Source organism: Trachypithecus francoisi, unplaced genomic scaffold, assembly GCF_009764315.1.
Source record: "Trachypithecus francoisi isolate TF-2019V2 unplaced genomic scaffold, Tfra_2.0 Lachesis_group0, whole genome shotgun sequence".
Lineage (NCBI taxonomy): Eukaryota > Metazoa > Chordata > Mammalia > Primates > Cercopithecidae > Trachypithecus > Trachypithecus francoisi.
This window is the reverse complement of record NW_022681453.1, coordinates 187526933-187541409: the sequence shown is the minus strand read 5'-3', so window position 1 is coordinate 187541409 and position 14477 is coordinate 187526933. Positions and strand designations below refer to the sequence as shown.

General features: G+C 40.0%; 1 protein-coding gene and 1 long non-coding RNA gene across 10 annotated transcripts in view; one reads left to right on the top strand and one right to left on the bottom strand.

Annotated features, from left to right (window-relative positions):
* The window catches only part of LOC117084369, a 98833-nt gene extending 93773 nt beyond the window's left edge, over positions 1-5060 (top strand). The window contains exon 4 of the long non-coding RNA XR_004437415.1: positions 4694-5060. This is a non-coding gene — a long non-coding RNA (uncharacterized LOC117084369). The remainder of the gene's footprint in view (positions 1-4693) is intronic.
* LPP (LIM domain containing preferred translocation partner in lipoma) overlaps positions 1-14477 on the bottom strand; it is a 731638-nt gene that overhangs the window by 16666 nt on the left and 700495 nt on the right. The gene's annotated exons all lie outside the window — the stretch shown is intronic.

The window sequence follows — 14477 nt, the reverse complement described above, 5'->3', positions numbered from 1 at the left end:
GGGTTCACGCCATTCTCCTGCCTCAGCCTCCCGAGTAGCTGGGACTACAGGCGCCCGCCACCTCGCCCGGCTAGTTTTTTTGTATTTTTTAGTAGAGATGGGGTTTCACTGTGTTAGCTAGGATGGTCTCGATCTCCTGACTTCGTGATCCGCCCGTCTCGGCCTCCCAAAGTGCTGGGATTACAGGTTTGAGCCACCGCACCCGGCCCTGTTTTTTATTCTTAAGCACTAGGGTTAGGATTGTGATCTGAGCTTTAGTAAATCAGAAAAGAAAATCTCAATTATAGAACATTTAGTTTATTTATACCTTAATGCCCAGAGAGGTAGTATTTTACTTTAAAATGTGTAACCCATGTGGCATGATGGGTCTTCCAAAACACTTCTCTTGAATGTCTTCTGATCCTTGAAAAATGTGGGGCAGGGGGAAGGGGAGTGAGAGCTAACGGCTGTGGGTCACACCTCAGTCACATCTGAGAAGACTAAGACTATGGTGAGAGAGAAAGAAAAGAATTGAGTTCCTTTCCTTCTGAGACAAGTCAAATGATAGATTTTGCCTTTACAACATAAGTCAGGTGAAGATTTATTAACTCAGACATCAAAGAAGGTCTGCCATATTACAGTAAGAGAACTAGTGAAACATTAGTAAAAAGGTGATCTGGGTTTGAAAAGCTAGGCGATTTTCTTGACCTTTCTGGCCTTTGGTTTCTGTAGACTAACGTGTCTACATTGCAGTGTTGTGACGTTTAAATGAGTTCACATATTATCAAAGTGAGAACCCAGTCCTGACTATATAATAAATGTTAGTTTTATAAATTCCCTATACAAATTTGAAGGGGCTAAGACATTTATTCAATTAACTTGTCATCCTTTGATCATTTAATATAACTATCACATTGAAGCACTGTATTTCTATAATTTTTCCCTTCACCATTAATTCTCCTATATTTTATAACTGTCCTTTTGACAAATGGATTCTGTAAGGAATTGTACATATGATACTCTGGGATAATTGGATAATGTCATAAGATAAAATGGGCTTCTAGATTTCTAAGTGACTTTCCCCTGCTTTTCTGGGAATTTTGTGAAAAAGCTCTTCTTCTATATAAACCTGATTATACTCCAATTCCATACATTTCTTCATTCTTCATAAAAGTAATTTACGTTCCTTTATACACCAAAAATAATAACTGACACTTTGATTTGGTACAATCCCTTAAGTTTACTAAATGTACACAAACAGCAGCCCATCTAATCTCCAGAGCACTCTGGTATGGGAGGTGGAACGGCAGAATTCTTTTCCCCATTACATGCCACACAGCTATAAATGCAGCCAGGATTTGAACCTGTGTTTTCTAAAGTACAAAGAGAAGGGCTCATTCTTCTACTTCATACTGTTCTCCAATTAACAAGGTTCTCAAATATCTTTCTACCTTATCCTATATAAAGGCAATTATTCAGAATGCAGTGAATAATCTTTAGCATGCAGATTTCCCATAGCCTTTCATAAACACGTAGTTTGGTTGAGCTTGAAAAATTCCCTGAATCATCTTGCCCGACTGTCTCACCTTACATACTAGGACACTGCATTCGGGGAAGCTGATTTGCCTATCGTGGTATATTTGCACAATGTAGTATACTATTTTGTGAAAAAGTCCAGGACACAGATGACACGGTTTCTATGCAGTGCTCTTCTCCCAATCCATACTAGGTCCTTTTTGGAGTACCAGCATTTCTCTCTGGTGTTCAGGCCCATGTAACAATACGAATATGATAAAATTAACATAATTACTTACATGGCCAAAGAAAAATTGTTAAGCTGAGTATGTTACATTACTTGGGTTTTGTCGCTGTCAAAACAAGATTGTTGCACGCTGATAAATATGGGGTCCTCTGGCTAAGAGCTCAGAGGAGATAATCCTATCCAAAGCCTCACATGATGAAGCCTTATGCCCAGCTTTCACAATTCTAAGTATCAGCAACCTATAAATGAGGTTATTAACAGACACTCAGGCCAGTTTCACTGAGGGAGTGAATTTCCAGAGTAGCTGGAATTTCACAGCACTTTGAACAAAATTCCATAAGCCACATGGGTGTCAATGTTCTCATCTGTAGAATGGGATACTAAGTATTCTGCCTTACCAGTCTTCCAGAATTGTGAGAATTAAATATGATAAGAAATGGGAGAAGCATTCTTTAAGAATGTAAATAGATATAAAGATATTGTTATAAAGCTCTTTTCGCTGGAGAGAATTACTGTTACACAGAAGGATCAGCCCTACATCTTGGTTCAACATCCTCTAACTCATCAACTGAGCCAACTTCTATCATTCTTATTACTGGACAGAAGTAGACAAGTATAAAATAAACACACAGAAGTACCTGTACTCCCTTGAATATTGAATATTGAGTTTGGAAAAATACAGATTATTTTGCTTTTGTTGTTTTGTTTTCAACAGGTAATTTTTCTTGCCATGTATCTTATTTAGTTTACATACCTGGAGTGCCTATCAAGTGATGGAGTAGTTACATACCATGCATTTAGAGTGTGTACAGAGAAGTCTGTGAGCCAGTGAGAAGTCTCATAGAGTTCTCTGTCTCATTTGCGGCAGTTATACTTGGCAGGGTCCATTTTCTTGACTTAACCATAATCAAGGTCCAACAAAGCCCCTGGAACCTGCGCCTGTGAAGCCCCATCTTGACAACCCTCAATTTTGTTACCTTTATTAAGAGTAGACATGAGGCCTTGATAGAGAAAAAGACTTATCTTTGGGTCACAGTGCTAACTAACCCCAGCACTAAACTAGAATTGTTGACACAGATGTTTACAGAGACTCTGTATGGCTCAGTGGCAAGGAGAAATAAAGCAGAAGTCAAGGGCTGTATTCTAGTCTTGCCAACGTCAGCCACCAGCAGTGAGTTTTGTACAAAGCATTTCCTCTCTGGGCCTCAATTCTGTCAGCTATAAAATAAGGGAATTAAGTTAATAGGCCTTTTGGTCCCTTGAAATGGAGGGATTTGAGGACTGAACAAAAGCTTCAATAGGGCATGGTTCTTTGTCTTGTTCAAAGCATCACCCTCAGTTTCCAGAACAATGCCTGGGGCACAGAGAAGGAGCTCAGTAAATATTTTAGTAAGTACATGAACGAACAATTATTTGGGAATACTCCAAAGATTCATCCAACAGCATCTACTCCCAGAGACATACCCCAAACTTCGTTACCATCCTTGGATGGCATCCATCGCCACGCATGTCAGCAGCCCCCTCTCCAGAGCCAGACTCTGTTTCTTTACCCTGTTGCTTTCTTCATAGTCCTTATCACGATGTGATATCACTTCATGTTTTTAGTTGCTACTATGCTTCTACCATGCTTATTGTTCATCTTAACACTAGTTTGTTCAAGACACTACCGCATTTGCAGCCTCTGCAGCAGTGCTTAAGACATAACAGGCAATCGATAAGTATTGGTTGAATACAAAATTAAATGACATTAAATAACCTAAAATCTAAGGCCTCTTACAACTTTTGTGTTCTTTATTCTATCTCAGCAAGAATATATTTTTTTAAAAAATAGTGCTACATATTTCTCTAGGAATATAAATGATCTGAAGTTAATCACACAACATTGAAATTAGGAGAATGCTCTTTTTACTTACAGTATTTGTCTACCATGGGTAACTAACTCATCCAGGGGAAGGTCTAAAACTCGTGCTTAAGCGATGATGTTTTTAGCTATGTGTATAGACAGTAATGACTGCCTGCCTGCACATTTCAGATCAGAATTAAACCAATTTGAGTCATCCATTAGAATCAAGATCTGCAAGCAGAGACTTGAAATGTTCCCAATACCATTCCACTCACATGTTAGTTCCCTTCAGAGTTGCCTGAAACTCAACCCTGCCAAGATGTTTATTATCTACCTGGCTTTATGAATTACAATTACTTCCTAAATTATAGTAAGCTACAAGTGGCCTGAGCCAAACAACTAGGGTCATGGAAGGTCTCTCTTTGTACTCCTGGGGATGACAGAAAAGCTCCTTTGAAGCAAACTTGATTCTGTTTCAAAAGAAAGGGATAACTTTAAGCCTGTAACTCCCGGGAGTGGCAAAGAGAACAGCCAGAGGGCCCTGAGCTAACTTCAATTCTCTAGAGATCAGATGAACAGATTTGGCAATCATTTGGCTTCTGTTGAGAACAAGGCCTTCTAATTATACTTCTGCCAATGGAAGACAAAAGACAGCACATGACTTAGGAAGGCCATAAAGACATGCCACCATCATGGCTATGACTGTGCGGTTTCCTTCCGAATAGAGCACTGCTGATGTGTATGTCAAATGCCGGCTCTGGGACCCATTCATGAGCTTAAAACCTCATGAGGAGCTCAAAAGGAAGCTGGTGAAGTAATTGGCTTCCCTTAAGCTGTATCTTGGCTGTAATATTTTCTGACACAAGAAATAAAATAATTCCATGTTTTGATTCCTCCCCCACCCTGCCAAAAGTGATTTAGATTAACTAGGTATGAACGGCACAGCCAGGGAGCACAGGGTTTTCCATTCTATAACTGCTTAAAGACAAAGAGGCAGGAAATACAGATGTTTTCTCCTTGCTGTTGCAAAAGGGTGGTGGACTAACTCGTTCAGTGTCTCTGGAATGCAAATTTTCTTTCACAGTTTAACAGTCTTTTTTGGATTTCAGCACAGTGAACTAACACTTTCCTGGATTCCAAGACCTCCAGAGAACCAGATGGATGACAGAAATTGGGAAAAAGAACCCACACTGCTTGAAAAAGGTATGAATTTCTCACTCTGCATTTAGCCAAAAAGCACTGAAAATTAGAAGAGTGAAATTACTTTTGGTTTGTTCAAATGCATGCCGTTCTAGAGTTGTTTGTGGTGAGTAAAAAAAAAAAAAAAAAGGGAGAAAAAGAAAAAAACCTAAAGTGCTTCACTGGTTTGGAGTCTGTGTTCAGTTTAAGCTAGGAAGCAAACTTTAGCAGAGATGATATGTTTACTATCAAAGGAAAGAAAGATTGTAGATGGAAGAGATTATCAAAGAGGATCAGTTTATACGCCTGTGCTCTAAAGCCAGTGACTGCTCCCCAAAGCCAAGCGGTTTAACTTGATGTTCAAGGCCCTTCAGGATACTGTCCTACCTCCCCTGCCCAGGCACCTAGCCTGCCACCTCTCCCACAACTCAGTCTTTGTTCCTGTCAACCCAAGCTTTTAAACACTTTGTGCTCATTGTTCTTTCACGCCTTTCCATCTGCTGTTGCCCCGCCTTGAACATATTTTCTTAGCAAGTTAAATACATCAAATTATATGGCCCATGATGTGTGAATGTTACCTCCTTTATTAATCACTCTCCTCTTCTGTTCTTTCACAGCACCATAGCAGAGAACCCAAGTACAGTGTTATCTGTTCATATGCTATGGCAAGTTGTAATTTTCAAAGACGACTATACCAAAATACATCGCATCTCACAATGTAATACTAACAGTCCACCATTAAGAGGTGAGGTCTTGGGAGAACCTATGCAACTGCCTGGCCAAGAGAATGTCATAGCAGTGATGCTGCCTGACTCCTATTGCTAATCTTTTTTTTTTTTTTTTTGAGACGGAGTCTCACTCTTTTTGCCCAGTCTGTAGTGCACTGGCACGATCTCGGCTCACTGCAACTCCCACCTCCCGAGTTCAAGCGATTCTCCTGCCTCAGCCTCCCGAGTAGCTGGGATTACAGGTGCCCGCCACCAAGCCCACTAATTTTTTTTGTATTTTTAGTAGAGATGGGGTTTCACCATGTTTGGCCAGGCTGGTCTTGAACTCTTGACCTCAGGTGATCCACTCGCCTCGGCCTCCCAGAGTGCTGGGGTTATAGGAGTAAGCCACCGTGCCCAGCCCTCCTAATGGTAATCTTAAAATGTGATATTAGTTTTCTCTTGAAATACATATCTTTGGAATCCTCAGTTGCTATCTTAGTTTGCTTTGTGTTGCTGTAATACAATACCACTGACTGTGTCACTTATAAACAACATAAATTTACTTGGCTCATGGTAACGGAGGGTGGGAAGTCCAAGATCATGGTGCCAGCATCTGGTGAGGGCCTTCATACTGTGTTATTCCAGGGCAGAAGGCAGAAGGGCAAGAGAGGATAAGAGCAAGAGAGCAAGAGGGAGTCAAACTCACTTGGTAACATCCTACTCTCTGAATAACTAACTCACTTCCAAAATAATGGCATCAATCTCTTCATAAGGGGAGAGCCTTCATAACTAATCATCTCTTATGAGACCCCACTTCTCAACACTGTTGCATTGGGAACTAAGTTTCCAACACATGAACTTTAAAGGACACATTCAAACTATGGCAGTGACCATGTAAGAAATTAGGTTATCCCAAAGCTGGAGAGACCACATGCAGATAGAGGGAGATACCAGAAAAGCCCAAGTTATTCCAGACTAGCTGTTCAAATACTCCTGGGTCAGGTGTAGGAGAAGCAGCCTTTGAGAGATCTCACGCCAGAAACCTCGCGAAAGACCCCAAGCCAGACTCGCCCACTTGAGACGCAATCAAATTTCTTTCTTTCTTTTCGTCTTTTTTGGGAGAGTCTCACTCTGTCCCGCAGACTGGAGTGCAGTGGCGTGATCTCAGCTCACTGCCACCTCTGCCTCTTGGGCTCAAGTGATTCTCGTGCCTCAGCCTCCCGAGTAGCCGGGACTACAAGCATGTGCCACCATGCCCGGCTAATTTTTGTATTTTTAGTAGAGACAGGGTTTCGCCATGTTAGCCAGGCTGGTCTGGAACTCCCGGCCTCAAGTAATCCGCCTGCCTCAGCCTCCCAATGTGCCAGGATTACAGGCATAAGCCACCACGCCTGGCCAAAGATGCTATCAAATTTCTGACTCACCAAACTGTAAGCAATAATAAATGATTGTTCTTTTCAGACACTAAGTTTTGGAGTAAATAGGTATGGAGCGATAGTAATTGACACGTAGACAACGTTTTTATATTTGATTAGAAACTCTTCAAAGACTGGGATTTAAACATTTTTAAACGGCTGTTTCTAGCACTGACAATAGCACATGAAACACAGTAGGGATTGTTTGTTGAATAAATCTTTGAATACATGAATGAGTATTAAATTTTGGACATGGCCATGTGGAGTTAATGCAGTGTAATTTCATGAAGCTGGTTAGGTTTATTAAAAATTCTAGGGCATATGAGCAATAACAATGCCCAAGCCATAAAGTACAGATGCAAAATAGACTTTCCTTCTCCATACAGGGGAAAATGTGGTTTCAAATTTTGCAGGCTCTTGATTATCCCTGCAAAAGCATAATACACTGGTATGGGATTATTTGTATAAAATTCCTTTTCTTCAAAAGCACGAAGTATTATTCTTATCATCTCTAGATGTGAAAAGACAGTAGTTTTTTAAATGATTAGTTCTCGATCAATAAAGATAAATTATTTAATTATACAAAGAAATTGTTAAAAAGCTAGAACTTCACATAGAATCACAGAGTGATGTCAGAGTGAGGACAACCTTAGGGGCTATTTTCCCCAATCAGTCTGATCCATAAATTCCCTCTACACCAATCTCAGTCAGTCAGTGTTTTTCCAGCCCCTGAGGCTGCTTATACCATGTCCAGGGACAGCTCACTCTCTTGGAAGGTGTTCCTTCATTCCACTGGTAGGTCTAATTGTTAAAGCTTTCTTATTTTGACCTAAATACCTTCTTCCCCATTGGCCCTACTTCTGTCCTCTCCAGACAAATCTGTTGCCTTTTCAATTTAACAGCCCTAAAGAGGACTGAAAACATTGTCTTTCCTTAGTCTTCTCTTTATTGGAATAAAGAGATACCTTCCAGCATTCCTTATGAGAAATTTCTGGCAAGCACCCTTATCTGCCCAAGTTCTAGTTTATCCAGGTTGCTTTCAATATGTGGGGCCCAGAACTGAACTCAGCACTACAGGTACTGCTGCTTCCCCCTCTTTAGATGAATGCAGAATTCATTTACTTTTCTGTGGTCCTACATTATTATTATTATTGTTGATCTTATGGTCAGACTGTCTTCTCTACAAGTCCTGTTTCCTTTCTTTTTTAAAAAAATATAAACAGCTATCAAAGTAAATGACATTTATATGATGTACTTGTATAGCCAACTTTTAAAGATAAGAATGAAATTTGACTTGACCCTTGTAGATTTTATCTTGTTGGGTTTGGCTCATTATTTCAGATAATTAAGAATTTTCTCTATATTAATAATGTCAGAAGAATTTTCTAAATATTAATATTTTTATATATCACAATTTCTCCTGTCCTTTATCCCAAACCCATCAGTTCAGGTCAGACAAATTTCAAGAGCTACAGTTTTGCTAGTGCTGAAAGATGTATTAAATTTATTTTCCTATATCTCATCAGATATCAAGTCCTATTAATTTTGCCCACTAAATATTTTAATTCCATCTGTTACCGTATTATTCCATCATCTCTCACTTAGATCATCACAATACCTGCCTAAGTGACCTCTCAGCTTCCCCGTTTTCTCTGCTTCATTTTACCATCATATTGATCCGTGTGAAACACAATAGCACATCAGACTCACTCAGGCAGCTATAAAAACTAAAAATTTCATTTAAAAACTACCAACCTCCTAGACCTACTTAATCGTTATCTCTGGGGTTGGGGCTCAGGCATTCATAACTTTTAAAAAGTTATCTGATTGTGTCAGAACCTCCTCATCTTTTAAGATGAACAGAGTATTTATCTAGACATATCCACTATGGATAGCCGGAAAATAATTTTGTCAAGGATTTAAATTCTTTGTAATTACCTATGAAAAATGTATGTTGTCTTCAGGTTGGAGGAAACCTAAGCAAGTGAGGAGAAAGAAGAAGGAAACTGATGTCTGTACCATTAGATATCTACCTATTCAGTACTAAACACTGGGCTAAGCTCTTTCATTAATATCATCCCATTTAATTTTTAAAACAACCCCAAGATGACTTATTGTTACTATTTTAGAGAGGAAAAAACAAAATCAAAGCATAGATTTTTTTATTCATATGGACCCAAAGTTACAAGTTGGCAGACAGAAATTAAACTTGGGTCTGCCTGACTCCTATCTATATATCAAGGGATTAATAAAAATAAAAATTGATCTTAAGCAAGGGGGAATCACTGCATCCAGTATGGACGTATAAAATGATGAATTTGTACATATTCAAAGTGTTCTTATAGGCTTCTTAATTAAAAATCACATCTTTATGAGAATTAAAAATCTACAGTCTAGAAAAAACATTCTACTAGGAATTAGGAAATAGGATACTAGTCCTAGAAATGGCACCAATTTGCTGTGGTAGGCCTTGAAAATTGTTTCCATTCTCTTCCTTTCTTTCTTTAGAACCTCTAAATTGTAGCTAAGTACATGGCTGCCCAGAATAAATATATTTCCCAGCCGTCCTTGCAGCTATGCAACTTTGTTCGGGCCAAAGGGATTAAGGTGAAACGATGTGTCCTCAGAAGAAAAGGGTCCCTCTGTCCTCAGTGCAGTGGAATGGCACAGCCGTTTGGCATCACGCCACGGTGGCTACATGCTGAGCATGGCAGAGGAACACAGCAGGAAGCTGGGCCTTGCTCACCATGGTGCTGCGCCTTCTACCTCCTTCAGTGGGAGAGGAGTAAGCATTGTTTAATTATTTAACTAAACAATGTTTAATCATTATTACTTGCTGCCACACCCTGAACCTAATTTCTCTCTTTTATTTTTGAGACGGAGTCTTGCTCTGTCATCAGACTGGAGTGCAGCGGTGAGAGCTCGGTTCACTGCAACCCCTGCCTCCTGGGTTAAAGTGATTCTCCTGCCTCAGCCTCCCAAGTAGCTGGGACTACAGGCGTGCACCACCACGCCTGGCTAATTTTTGTATTTTTAGTAGAGACAGAACACCATGTTGACCTTTGAGTTGAGTGAAGTTATTCCCCTCCTCTGTGCCTCAGTTTTTACATCTGTGTATGAAAGAGGTTGGACTAGGTGATGCTGAAAGTCTACTTCAGGTCTCACATTTTCTAAGACTGAATGGCATGTCATAAGGAAAAGACTCCAGTGAGAAAAATAGTACAAACGACTTCCTTGTTCCAGCATCTTGACACGCTGCCCTGCTATTAACTGGCCCATCAAAATCAGCAAGAGTGCGACATCAGTATCAGTGGGATCTGCATCAGAGAGTGACCCATTCCACACAGCATGCTGGTGGAAACAGCTCTCAAGCAATTGCCTCTCATTGGAGCCGCAGCCAGTTCAGCCCCACCCGGAGACTCGTAAGACCAGACTTGAGGCTCTTGTAGTTTCCACAAGTCTCGAATTCAGAGCTCATTCTGCCTGTATCACCTCACAATGGGCACATACATAACAATTAGATAAGATCATAAATCTCAAATGACTATTGTAATCATATCTAGGGAATTTCATAAAATTGAGAATAACAGTTTGTGATATATAGTCATAAACATTTATAACATATATTTTTGCAAAAACTCAAGGCTAGGGTGAGGATGGGAGCAGTATTTAAGGAGGTGCTTACTGTCAGGTTCCCACAAGTGTTTGCGAGGTGGAGTCTCCTTAATTTGGTTCCCCAGGAGAATGATTTCCTTTTTCCTAGTTCCAGCTCTGCTTCATGTGTTATATTCACTTTATTTTTTTTTCTAACAAAATTCTCCATAATGGCTATCACTCATTTCAAATTTGCATTCTATTAAATAACATTACCCACTTATTTCACATTGGCTGAACTAAGGACTGTTTCTACTTTTCCATTGTGAAATATCATTTATAGTTATAAGCCCACTTATAATAGGCATTTCAAATATCCCTATTTCTTGACTTATTTTTCTGGTTTCAAGAACAGATACTTGCCTGACAACCTGTTAAGAGTTCAAGATAAAGTATGAGAGTTAGATAACAAAAGTTATTATTTTTTTTTTTTCTTTTTTTTTTTGAGACGGAGTCTCGCTCTGTCGCCCAGGCTGGAGTGCAGTGGCGCGATCTCGGCTCACTGCAAGCTCCGCCTCTGGGTTCACACCATTCTCCTGCCTCAGCCTCCCGAGTAGCTGGGACTACAGGTGCCAGCCACCTCGCCCGACTAGTTTTTTGTGTTTTTTAGTAGAGACTGGTTTTCACCGTGTTAGCCAGGATGGTCTTGATCTCCTGACCTCGTGATCCACCTGTCTCAGCCTCCCAAAGTGTTGGGATTACAGGGGTGAGCCACGGCGCCTGGCCAATAAAAGTTATTTTTATGACTGCTTGGGTCATAACAACAATCCTATTTTAGCACAATACTTTCTGACCAGGTTCCTAACCTATAAGTACTTTTCAACAGTCTAATCAATATTTTCCAAAGTCTTGAACCACAAAAAGCCACACTGAATACACTGTCATCTTCCCAAAGCCTTCTCTTCTTTCCGGGTTTCTGACTCCCTGGGAATCCTACCCAGTTACCTAAAATTGCAACCCGAGAGTCTTCTTTGACTTCTCCATCTCTTTCATCCATGACACATCTAAACAATCAGCAAATCCATCCTTGCCCTCCTTTTCATTCCTCAAGGCTTCCACCTTAGTTTAGGTTTTCATCAGTCCTGACAGTACAATTGCAACATCATCACCAGTCATCTTTCTGACCCTGGGTTTGCTTTACTCCAGGAGTCTCACACTCAAATACAAGAACCAGAAGAGCAAATGTCAGATTGCATGCTCTAGCTGAAGGTGGAAGACCCTTCTCAGCAACAGCTGTTTCTTGCCAGGCAGAAACTGTGATCTCTACTTCTTAATAGAAGCTGGAAAATCTAGATTTTTCTGTAAAATTTCTCCAATTTTAAATATTTGCAAGTAGTTTACACTAAAATCATTTGACTGTCAAACAAAATACATGTATAGGTATCTGACCTGAGGGCAGCCGTGTGTGAGCTCTGTCCTACTCTGGTTGATCACCTTTTCTATTCTGCCAGAGCATATTTCTAAAACACAGGCAAGTTTATAAACTCTTTCTCACCTAGAAACTATAAACAGATCCCTCTATGCCTTCAGGAGAAATCCAACTCATTGGCCTGGTAAGGATGTTTACAACTCTGACCCATGCTCAGCCATTCCCCTCTGGTAGCCTATATTCTAGCCAGATCAGATTACTTACAGTTCTCTACATGTAACTGGTTTTTTTGTTTTGTTTTGTTTTGTTTTTTGAGATGGAGTCTTGCTCTGTCACCCAGGCTGGAGTGCAGTGGTGCAATCTTGGCTCACTACAACCTCCGCCTTCTGGGTTTAAGCAATTCTCCTGCCTCAGCCTCCCAAGTAGCTGGAACTAAAGGCGCCTACCACCATACCCAGCTAATTTTTGTATTTTTAGTAGAAATGGGGTTTCATTACCTTGACCAGGCTGGTCTTGAACCCCTGACCTCAAGTGATCTGCCCATCTCGGCCTCCCAAAGTGCTAGGATTCCAGGTGTGAGCCACTGTGCCCGGCCTCTACACATATCTTATACTTCCTTCCCTTTGGCACCTCTCTTCATGTTATCCTTCTCACTTACATAGCTGACTGAACCAGTAAAGTCTCCAATCATATGTACCCTGTTCTCCAAAGCCTTCCCTGAATTAGTCCTTCTCAGGTAGAACTAATTAATCCTTCTTTCTTCACCCATATAACTTTTGCAGGTATATTCCTGTCGTATTCATTATACTGTGTTCTGGTTTGGTATACATGCTTGTCTCCACCATATTTTGAGTTCTTTGAGATGGGACCAAGACTGACTGATCTTTTGCATCCCCTGACTGCACAGTGTCTGCACAAACAGTAGATGTGCAATAAGTGTTCACTGACTAATGACTGAACTAATAAAAGCACAAATGCAAAGAATTGATTTTTTTGAGATTAATAGTGTGAATCCTTATCTGGTTTAGGAGAGACTGGACATCATAGGGGAAAGCAAGCTTAGAAGACAAAGAGAAAGCCTAGAAGTTTGGAGTAATGATTAGTGTTTTCCTTATCTGAACTAAGAAACTATAATAACGCCTTTGTAGTCATGTAGCATCCTTCTCAGATAAGCTTTCGGTCTAGGACAGATATGCTCTCCTTCAGCTTGTTTGTGAATCAAGTTGTCCCAAGGTCACAGAGTCACTCTCTGGCAGAACCAACAGACCTAAGAGCTCCCAATTCCCATGTCAGTGCTCTGAGTTCCAGTGCATACTGACTCCATTAATAGTGTTCTCCTTGTCAAGGGTACACAGCATATAGACCAGAGGAGATTTATGAAAGAAACTTGCTGTGAGACCTGTTTAGATATGCTTCACACTCACTCACATTCAATCAACGAGAACAAATCACAGACAATGTAAACAGTGAGCTGAAAAGAGACCCAGTCTAAAATTCTAGATAAATAATGTGTCTCTTGCAAGTAAAAAGGCACTTTGCAGTGTGGATACTATTGTAACTCAGTAATCCTCCCTCAAGCCCACTGAACTTTTCATCCCTCTCAAGCTTTCTGTCCAGCCCCCATAACCCCATCTTTTAGTGACAGAGGCATAAATGCTCTGAGGTTTCCAGCTCTGGGGCTGTCTGAGCCTTGACCGCAGAATCTCAAGACACATCTCCCCACGCAGAGGTAATTTATCTGCAATGCAGTACAGAGTGTGGTCACTTGATGAGCATTCTGATTATGGCCTTCTGGTCCTTCTTTGGAAAATGGCATGCACCAGGCCTTTAAAATATGATTCCTGAATTCAATCTCAATTTGGTAACAAATTTTGGAGCTTCTAAAATGAAGTGTGAACAGTATTTTCACACTCACAAGGCCTCAGACCTTTCACACTTCATTTTGGAAGTTTCAAAGTTAGAGTTTAAAGCTCTGTGCTTCAGTAAAGATTAAAGGAACTAATTTTGATGTTCTAATGAGAAGTAGCAGAAATGACAACTCCTAATGAAGGTATAATTGCATTGGCAACTTCATTGGTTCATATTTTATGTGCCATGAATGTCATATGTATTATCTAAGATCCTCAATGCAACCTTGAAAAACTGGCATTATTATTCCCAGTTTACAGATAAAAAGACTAAGGCTAAGAAAGCTTAAGTGATTTTCCTAAAGTCCAGGCAATGTAGCCAGGCCAATATTAAAAATTTAGCATTTCTAATTCTATAAGTCCAATCTCCTTCCACTCTGCTATACTGCAAAGAATATGTCCAAAGAGATGGACAATAAAAATGGTAGATACTTCTCAAATTCATTTTTACTTAGAGATAGAATTTTGAATTTTTCACTAATATATGAATAAATACACGAACCTCTCAATTCCCTTGGAATCACTACACTATTGACTTAACATAAGTTAGAAAAATATCTTCCTTTACTGTTCATATCCTTCCAGTATATTTTCATGCCATGGACAGATACTGTTTTGTAAAATGAAGCAAAGTTTGTATTGAAAATGAAAAATTCATA